Source organism: Rhinoderma darwinii, chromosome 13 (genome assembly GCF_050947455.1).
Source record: "Rhinoderma darwinii isolate aRhiDar2 chromosome 13, aRhiDar2.hap1, whole genome shotgun sequence".
Lineage (NCBI taxonomy): Eukaryota > Metazoa > Chordata > Amphibia > Anura > Rhinodermatidae > Rhinoderma > Rhinoderma darwinii.
Genome location: NC_134699.1, coordinates 29,926,006 through 29,935,598, shown reverse-complemented (window position 1 = coordinate 29,935,598; position 9,593 = coordinate 29,926,006). Strand labels below are relative to the sequence as shown.

General features: G+C 41.3%; 1 protein-coding gene across 1 annotated transcript in view; it reads left to right on the top strand.

Annotated features, from left to right (window-relative positions):
- The first annotated feature begins 483 nt into the window (after window positions 1-483).
- Window positions 484-9,593, top strand: part of RPL27 (ribosomal protein L27) — a 397,834-nt gene continuing 388,724 nt past the window's right edge. Inside the window, exon 1 of the mRNA XM_075846283.1 lies at window positions 484-488. The gene's annotated coding sequence lies outside the window, so the exon portion shown is untranslated. The remainder of the gene's footprint in view (window positions 489-9,593) is intronic.

Genomic DNA, 9,593 nt, shown 5'->3' with positions numbered 1-9,593 from the left:
GTGACACAGTATAATGCCTCCATAGCTGCGACACAGTATAATGCCCCATAGCTGACACAGTATAATGCCCCATAGCTGACACAGTATAATGCCCCATAGCTGACACAGCATAATGCCCCATAGCTGACACAGCATAATGCCCCATAGCTGACACAGTATAATGCCCCATAGCTGACACAGTATAATGCCCCATAGCTGACACAGTATAATGCCCCATAGAGGTGACACAGTATAATGCCTCCATAGAGGTGACACAGTATAATGCCCCATAGCTGACACAGCATAATGCCCCATATGTACGTACCTAATAAAAAAAGAAAACATAATTGCTTACCTATCCCGGTTCCCACGGCGGTGGGGGATGCGATGCTTCTCCTCCTCTGCACTGTGCTGTGCTGTGAGTGACTCCGTGCAGACAGGCGCGATGACGTCACTACATCGCGCCTGCCTGCACCGAGCCGCTCACGGCAGAGTGAATGCTGGAGCGAGGCTCCAGCATTCAACCAAACTGAATCTGCGTCCTGTGGATGCAGATTCAGTCGGAAGCAGGCAGCGCGGTAGCGCTGCATAGTTTTTTAAGTTTGTGTGCGGTTCGGGCCGCGATGGGCCCCCTGGCAGCCTCGGGCCGCGATGGGCCCCCTGGCAGCCTCGGGCCCCGATGGGCCCCCTGGCAGCCTCGGGCCCCGGGCGACCGCCCGAAACGCCCACATTATAATCCGCCATTGTTTACATGTTGCAAAAAATCCAGACGTATGGCATACTTTTCCATATGTTTTCACAGTATACTTATGGATTCCACTTATTCTATATAAAAAAAACAGTTAAATAAATGACATCATAAAAAACTATATATATATATATATATATATATATATATATATATATATATATATATATATATATTTAAATAATATAAAATATTATTTTGATAGAGATGTCATGTCTTTCAAGAACAGCATTCATTTCACTAGTTAACCATCTCCAGTATTATGGCACTTTGTTCGTCCTGATAGGTCACATTCTATAGGTACTTTTAATAACAAACACATATGGATTTGACAGATAGGAAGTCTCCTTATATGACACTCATTGTTCTTCTCTCCACACTTCCAGCTTCTAATATTATTTGCTATGCGCACCAGATTTCCACCAGGGAAACATGCCGGAGGCAGCTTTTTAAGGCTGTTCTCTAATTCCGTTAACATGAGCTTTCCCAGTATGACTTTCCATTCACTGACACAGAACATTCAGTTTCACCTTCAGCTCAATCCTGCTGGGTTGTAGTAATTGAAGGTCACGCTTGGCTTTATATCAGCGGTCACTCTCAATGTGCAGTTCAAGTATCCTCAAGGCTAACATGGTCCTACAGTATATCTAGAAACATTGAGAAAAGCATTTACCTTGGTAAGACCGATATACTGTACAATATTGAGTTTATAGATTGTTAATAAAATCTTACATCAGAGGGTAGGAGATTTACTACGCAAAATCCGCCAAAAAACTTGCATCTTGCTACAAAATTGAGTATATAGAGTTTGCTAAATTTATTATAACATTTCTTATGCCTACCTCGACACTTTTTAAATATTGCGTAGGACTACGAGAGTGGCTAAGAGTGTTGTAAAATCAGCGAAATGTATGAAATTCATACGACACTTTAAAACATTTGGTGTCATTTCCACCATTTTCACAGACTTCTACTTTCCTAAGGCACAAATGAAAAATCTTCCACAAAGTTTGCGACCGTTGTTGTTTGTAGACTTTTCGGTCTCCCAAGATATTCTCCATTGTGTAATATTCAATTTGAATGTAATGGAGTGCATACAATAATGGCAGATAATGCAGCTGCTAAGGCTCCCTTAGAGAGAGGGGGTCCAGCCTTGGTTGGTCCCATCCCCATTGCTACTGCATGGCGAGATCCTGTGCAGGACTTCCCTCTCCTAAGGAGCTGCATTTTAGCAATCAAGATCTTCTGTCCTGGGTGCCAAAACCAAGTACTATAATGGGGGGGGGGGGCAATTTGATGTTTTCTATGGTCCCCCTCTATTCTATGTACACTACTGCAGTACCGTATTCACAGACGACTCTATCGTTATAGCAGAAACTGAAGCCTGACCTGATAATTAGGTTGTAGACCTAAGATAATATACAAACAAGGGTATATCTATTATAGATGTTTACTATGCGGCTGCTTTGGGTCCCCTAGAGAGAGGGGCCCCAGACCAGGTTGACTGCATCCATTAATTTAATGGGTGGCGAGAACCTATGTAGGGCTCCCCCTCAGCATATCCTACAAACAAGGGTGTGGGAGACTTAACTCAACGATCATGGAAAGGAGATGGGGCAAAAAAGCACCCCAAGTCTTCCTGTTCAAGGGGGTTAATACCACCAGAAGCGGGCCCATTTTAATCTTTGCTATAAGGCCCCTTCATATCTATGTACGCCTCTGCATGTAAACTATACTAACTATGCAAGACTTAAGTAAGTAAGTAAGTAAGACTATACTTTGGACCTAGTGGCCCATGCCAATCTGTAGGTCACTATGCCACCCATTAGTATGCATCTCAAATAAATAGCTATTATCTGTGTACGCCAAGTCCTGGCTGTTACAATTTAGGAGGAGAAAATAAAACAGTGGCTTTTGGTGTAAGTTCACACTAAAGAAAATCAAATTCACCTATTTATTCAGCCAAATCATCTATGTGACTGAAATATCAAGCATCTTATATGAATCATGAGGTAACTGTGCCGACGGAGTGAATAATGCCATATTACTCAAAGTACGGATCTCCGGCCTTGGATAAAACCCTCTGTTGTATTACAAATACCCAGTCACACTATAGTAGAAGGACTGGCATTCCTGCCGATTTAGTGAGTAGGATTTAGCTGTCTGGATGGTCTGATTTCCCAGACGGCACGGAGCGCTGAGCTGCCCTCTGTAGCCCCTTTGAAGACAATTTTCATAAACTACTTTGTTCGCTCATCCTGGCTACTTTAAAACGTAGACTGTTTTAGAATAAATTACATCCTTGCCAGAAATGTCAGACTTCTTAAAGTAAGCCTTATATTTTTATTCATTTTTCTATAATAATGCATGAGCACTTTTCTCTTTGGAATATGAACCTCACATTGTAACAGTACCCCAACACAGCCAAACACTGCAGAAAACATCTGATGACATTGCTGCTTCAACATTAGTTTAAGTGTCACCTGTACAGCCAAAGCCTTCCAGGTTTAGTCTAAAATTTAGACTTGAGGTATATTTCACTCCATGATGGTATCTGGAATCTTTGTCAAATTTGTGAGATTATATTGGTACAATGCAATGTGTCACGATCTGTGGGTATGTGGACCCACTAGGCCGTACCTCCACAGCGGGATAGCAGTTGGCCAACAGGATACCAAGTCAATGTCTATAGTTCGAATAAGAGTACCTGTGGTAATTCAGACAGTAGCGATGGTAGGCTCGGGTGGGACCTTGGCAGCAGGCAGACACCAGGCGCGGTGTAAGACAGAAGGCCTAGTGTACCGCACAACATCATTCCAACTCTCTATGGCACAGGAACAAGGTAGCACGGGATACAGGATACAAGTAGCAGGTACGGGAACACTGGAAAACACTAAGGAACCATTTGCAAAGACTAACACGGGTGAACACAACAACGCTCAAGCAATGAGGGAAGGGGCAGGGCCCTTATAGTCCAGGGTGAATATGGGCTAATTAAATATTTACTTCATGTGCGCTCACTGGCCCTTTAAGGTCGGGCACGAGCGTGCGCGCACACCCTACGGGACACAGCAGAATGAAGCGGAAGTGAGCGCTGGCGTCTCCTGGGGAGGAGATGCAGGTCAGCGATCACAGATCCATGGCTGCGGACGTCGGGAGGTGAGTATTCCCGACATCCTGTTGCTATGGGTGTTACACGATGGTTAGTACCGGAGGAAAACTTGATAAGTCCAAAAGAGTTGAAGAGGTTGTTGTCACACCTGGACATTCCTTTTCCATATGCCCTATAAGGTCATAAAGAATAGATCCCCAGTCAGGATCCACCTTTTGAGCCAAAGTGGTGAGATGCTAGAAAGAATAGCTCCCTCAATATGATCATGTATTAAATGGTTGGCCATTCATTTGAATGAGCAGCCACATGGAACTTACCTCAGCGATTAGCGGTAGAAAATCTAAACCCGCCGTGATAAGCTGATCGCTGTGCAGCTTTATTTTAAGAATGGTTGACTAGTTGAAATAGCTCCTTTAATGAATCGAGAACATAGGACATTTCTTTTATCCCTGGCGGTGGAAGCAATGTTTTTTTTTTTTGTTTTGTCAATTGATTGACGCAAAGAGGTGGAAGAAAGCATTTCAAAATCTTCTTTTCTGGGGGTCCTCTATTATCAACATTGCATGAATTTGCTTAGTTGGTGAAGACATTATAGCTAACCCCGGATTATTGATCAGGGCTGCCCGGCTTGGGTCATATAGATGATAAAGCTATAAATTAATATACATTAATTACATTATTTATAGCAATCATGTATTTGTTCAATATTTGCATAGTAAGGCCTTATTGACACGACTGTATTACGGCTCCATAGAACCAATGAGTTGCATTTCTTTCAGTGTAGAAAATCTCCTTTATATGGTGCTATATAGAGACATCGTATGGCAGCACACGGAGAGCTTACAGCTCCGTTGTACAAAGCCACAGGGACTCCTACAGCCTCCGTGAACTTGACTTACACTTCATCAGATGTTTTCTGCTTCTTGGCCCACCTAGACACATCTTCTGTTTTGTAGTGGAGCCTCTACTATATACAGTGACAACTTAAAAGCAGTCTTATTCATGACAGTAGAGTGTGGTATTGTCTATAAACTATTGGAAAGTTTCGGACAATTCACAATTTGGAGCATTAAGCCTTACAAGTGTAGATATTTTTGTTTTTCAAAAAGAAATGAGTCTTAATAAGTTTACTGAAGTCATTTTGGTTCACAAAAGCAATAAACCAGTTCTACTGGATAATGTAAATACAACTGTAAAAGTAATTTACAGTAAAGGACATAATACCAGGAACAGAGAGTTTCTACCTCAGAGCTTTGTGAACCTAGAAATGCAAATGCAACCACCATGTGGACCATTGCATCTCTAGTGATGATAATGTCATATTGTCCCTTCCAGGAGACCCTCTGCAAGCATCAGCCATTAAATCGGAGTTGAGTAGTAAAGTAGTTGTATGAGTGGAGTGTTGTTCTTCACTGCCTGCTTGTTGTGCTTCACTGAATATAGTATGTATTACTAGTGAGGTCAAAAATATCTGGTCTTATGAAGATGATAAATTTGTAATTGTAGCTTAAAAAATAGTAGATAGGACCAGGAGGAGCATGCCCTAAGGATGAAGCGTCTCATAGCAAAATTATTGTGATCCCTCCCAAGTGTGGGCTCTTGAACAGCTTCCCAAACTTTTGTCAATTTCCACCATGTGAGAGTCTGAATGACAGCCACCCCATACATACACCTAATACCCCTTCTGTTCCCAAGATCATCAGAACTCCTGGGTCCAGGTGCAGACTGGACATTCGGCATTGGGGCAGTGCTCGAGAGTCTATGGCCCCTTAGTCAGTTACAACACTCCTCAAATGCAATTTATTAACCCAAACCAAGTGTAACAAGGCCATAGTGATTGATCAGGTAGCCATAGACTTTAATGCCTGGGGTCAAGATCACTCGAAGTCCATCTCTGCATGGGTTTGTCTTGGAAGCAGTGCAGGATAGGGGACCCAGTGACAAACCGTACCTTTCCACAGTGCTGACTTTGGAATCAGGAATTGCCACCTGGTGGAGCCCAGTTTTTGTGCTAAACCCCATAGCAGTGGCATATTCTGCCTCTAAGGCAGATACTGCAATGCATAAGATATGATGCCAACATAATAGCATTATACTATTTCTGGAAAGCCACAGATTTGTTATCTTCTATGCTTACACCCTCTTATAAAACTTGTGACTATTTTTGGCACAGTCGACCGACCTACTTTGGAGTCTCAGGTCTTCTAAATAAGTCACACAATCCTACCAACAAAGCCGTTCACTGACAATTCACATTTAGGGTCAATGAACGGCTTTGTTGGTAGGATTATGTGACCATTGCTTCTGAGGTTAGGTAAATGTGCAGACACAATGAAATCATTCGGCTAAGTTTGAGCTCAGACAATTTAACCTATTGTGATTATTTCTCGCAGTTATATAACAAGTTTTCTGGTTGCCGCATTTTTACATTCTTTTTTTGGAAGCTGAGAGTCTCGCCTTGGCATGGCCTGGATTATTCAACAAATGCCAGTGTCAGGGCTAATCAGCAACTTCCGCCATCCCATAAGCCCCTTCCTAGCACCAACATTTTTCGTTTTGCAATGACATTTTTAATCTCCTTTAGGGCTTTATACAATCATAGAAAAATGTGTATCAGCTCAAAGCTTTTTCATCATGAGCCGCTTTTTACTCACACTCTAAATTAATTTTTTCATCAGATGTTTGTTTAATGTTTGATGCAAGTAAAAATACTAAATCAGCCCCGTCATCACTTTATTTTATATATGACCCTGACATATACCGCAGTACTGTACAGGGAATATAGTCTTTTACGTGTGTCTTCAAACTCTTCTTTACCTAGTTTTCCTATACAGCTAGAGTCAATTTCATAGGAAGCCAATGAATCTATGTTTTATTTTTGTAGGATAAAACTCATATGGACTTCATGTAAAAGTGGTTTTAGTTGGATTTGAACCCATGACCTTAGTTCTGTAAGCTGTGCTACCCAGAGAACCACCATTTTGCCCAATATAAAAGAGGAGTTTGAAGTTTATAGACAATTTATTACATGCATAGAGTCTAATGCCCACCAGCTCTGATACCAGGATAGTGGGGTTTAATGGAATAAACATCAGGGGCCCCAAATTTGCGTACCTATGATAGTACTTAGCTATTAGATGCGTAAGTAGTCACCAAACAGCCATCTGAACTCCTTACTAGGGGGTTTATAAGTTAGCACGTGCTTGATTTAATAGTGTATCACTTTAAGATCATTGGCCAAGACAAGAGGTGTGTGCTATTTTATATATAGCTCATGCTAACATAGGCACCCCCTACCTTAGCACTAATAGGGATCTGACAGATTCCCTAATTTAAAGAGATGTATCTATAGCATAGTGTTTTACCTCCGCAATGGTGCAATTTTAGATTTAGATTTAGTCATAAAAATGTAATTCATAAACGAAAGCTTTATTTTGCACATTAGTTTTACACATTGTGTTTTACTGGTTTTTTTTTCCACTTATTGTCCATAGGTGGCAGTATTGCAGCTGCTGCCCAGTACATTGTAATACTACACTACCTGCAGTTTCCTCTCTTTCTTTCTTTTAATACCTGCCATTCATCTGTCAGTGCCCTTGGATATGATACATTACTTGAACTGCTGTATATCAAATAAGTCTGGAGAAACAAGTGTACAGGTGACTTCAGCAATGTCTAAAGTCATGATATTCTCTAACAAGGCGCATGACTAAAAGCAAGTGGCAGGACCATGCTTTCCTATTCAGCTGGCAAGTTAGTATAGTGTAACTAAACGTTTATCTTTTTTTTAACATGTCATAGTGACATGCCATAAGTTTTGATCAGTGGCGAACCAAGCACTGGAACCCCCACCGATCACTAAAACGAAGCAGCAGAAGCGATGTGCCGCTTAGTTTCTGAACGGCTTTCCTCGGAAGTAGTGTACGGGCTCAATAGACCGTCTATGAGTCCGTACCTCGATCACTCGTCTTTCCGAGAAAAGCCGATCAGAAACTAAGCAGCACAGCGATCACTCGAGCTGCTTTGTTTTAGCAATCAAAACTTCTGACATGTCACTATAACATGACAAAAGATTTTTAAAAACGCCCAAAAAATGCAATCTTAGATTGTACTAAAATAATTTCTCAAAAGTGTCCAAATAACACTGCCAGACAGTCACCCATATAACGCTGCCCAATGCATAATGTCTTTCAATAGGATTTGGCATCCATTGTGGATTTGGGGGCACCTCCCAGTGCCCAGGTCATCAGGACCAGTGGTGCTCTTTTTAGTAATGATAGGTAATGTATACCCCTAAAGTGGACCCTGTATATATACACGGTAGTTTAGTGCCAAATGGAGCCTAGGGTATATCCTTCAAAGAGAAAAAAGAAAGGAGGAAAGGGAATTTGAAAAATAAGAGTATTTAAAAGTACCACAAAAAAAGGGACAGGATGTTCAAGAGTAGACTTGATAAGGATGAGAAAAAAAAAATAAGGATGAGGTGGGGGTTGGGGTTTTCTTGCATTGGAAATGTCTTTTTCCTGGGTGACTGTTCATGATGATGTCCCTAAGAGATGTAGGTCAGAGGATCTGTCACTTGTATCTCTCGGCCCCCTACACTCATCAAATATATTAACAGGCACAAATGGTAGATCATACATTTTTGGAGGGATACATAGCCAGCTAATTCGATCAGGTGTCACTAGGGCGGCATATATCCCATCCAATATATACCAATTATATAATGTTTCTGCTGTGGGAACAGTCTCTACATTTGGTCTCTAAAGCTCATATATCCAACTTGTCAGACTAGTTGGGAATATTTGTTGTTATAATAGGAACACATGAGAACGGAGGTAACAGAAACCCATGTGTTCCCTAAGGCATCCCACACAAAGGTGTTTGCAGGTGTGTACCACTCCACCATGGTGAACCCAGCCTGCTTTTATCATCTGTATTATCAGCATGTGTATAAATGTTCCTAATCCATTCTGCTGTGATCTGTTTAGTAATAACGCCTTCAGTAACAGAGAACACAAGGAAGTACCATGAGCATAACTATAGCCATAGCAGCTGCTATGTCGCCCAAAGACTCACTGGGCCACACAGTTGTAGGAAAATTGTTCTGTTTTGTCATGACCTTCTGCTGTTTGGCTCTACTATGTGAGTTCTACTTGGTGTAGGGGATCTACTATCTGACACTATTATCCATTTCTCAAATACATCAATAAAAAGTTACCATTAATACAGTTCAGTTTAGAGGTAGTGGCCCCATTCCAAACTTGGGGCCCTAAACAATTCTGGTTACAGCACAGGGGAACACCTACATTCCTTGGAATGGACCTTTCAATAGAAAGGCCATTATTATATAATTGTTTATTTAGAAATGTTTTGTAGGGTTGTCTTCTTTGGACAATACTTGTTGGAAAAGTCCCTTAAGAGATGAAGATCCTGAACAGAGGAACGCTTCTATTATCTCAGAATTCCTTAATAAGGTGTATGAAAATGGATTTCTAAATTAGACAACCCCTTTAGGCTAGTTGTTTTGCAACCTTTCCGATCCATCACTGGTACATCAGGGTGCCAAGAGCTCCTTCAGTCTCAATGTCAACCTAAAGAGCACTACAATGTCCTTTGCAAGTTGTGGAGTTTAGGGTACCAATATTGATGGGCATATAGAATACAGCAATGTAGAGTCATACTGCATACACAAAAGGTTGGATTTATACTAAAAGTTGACCATAGACATGAAGTTGACCATAGACAAAGATC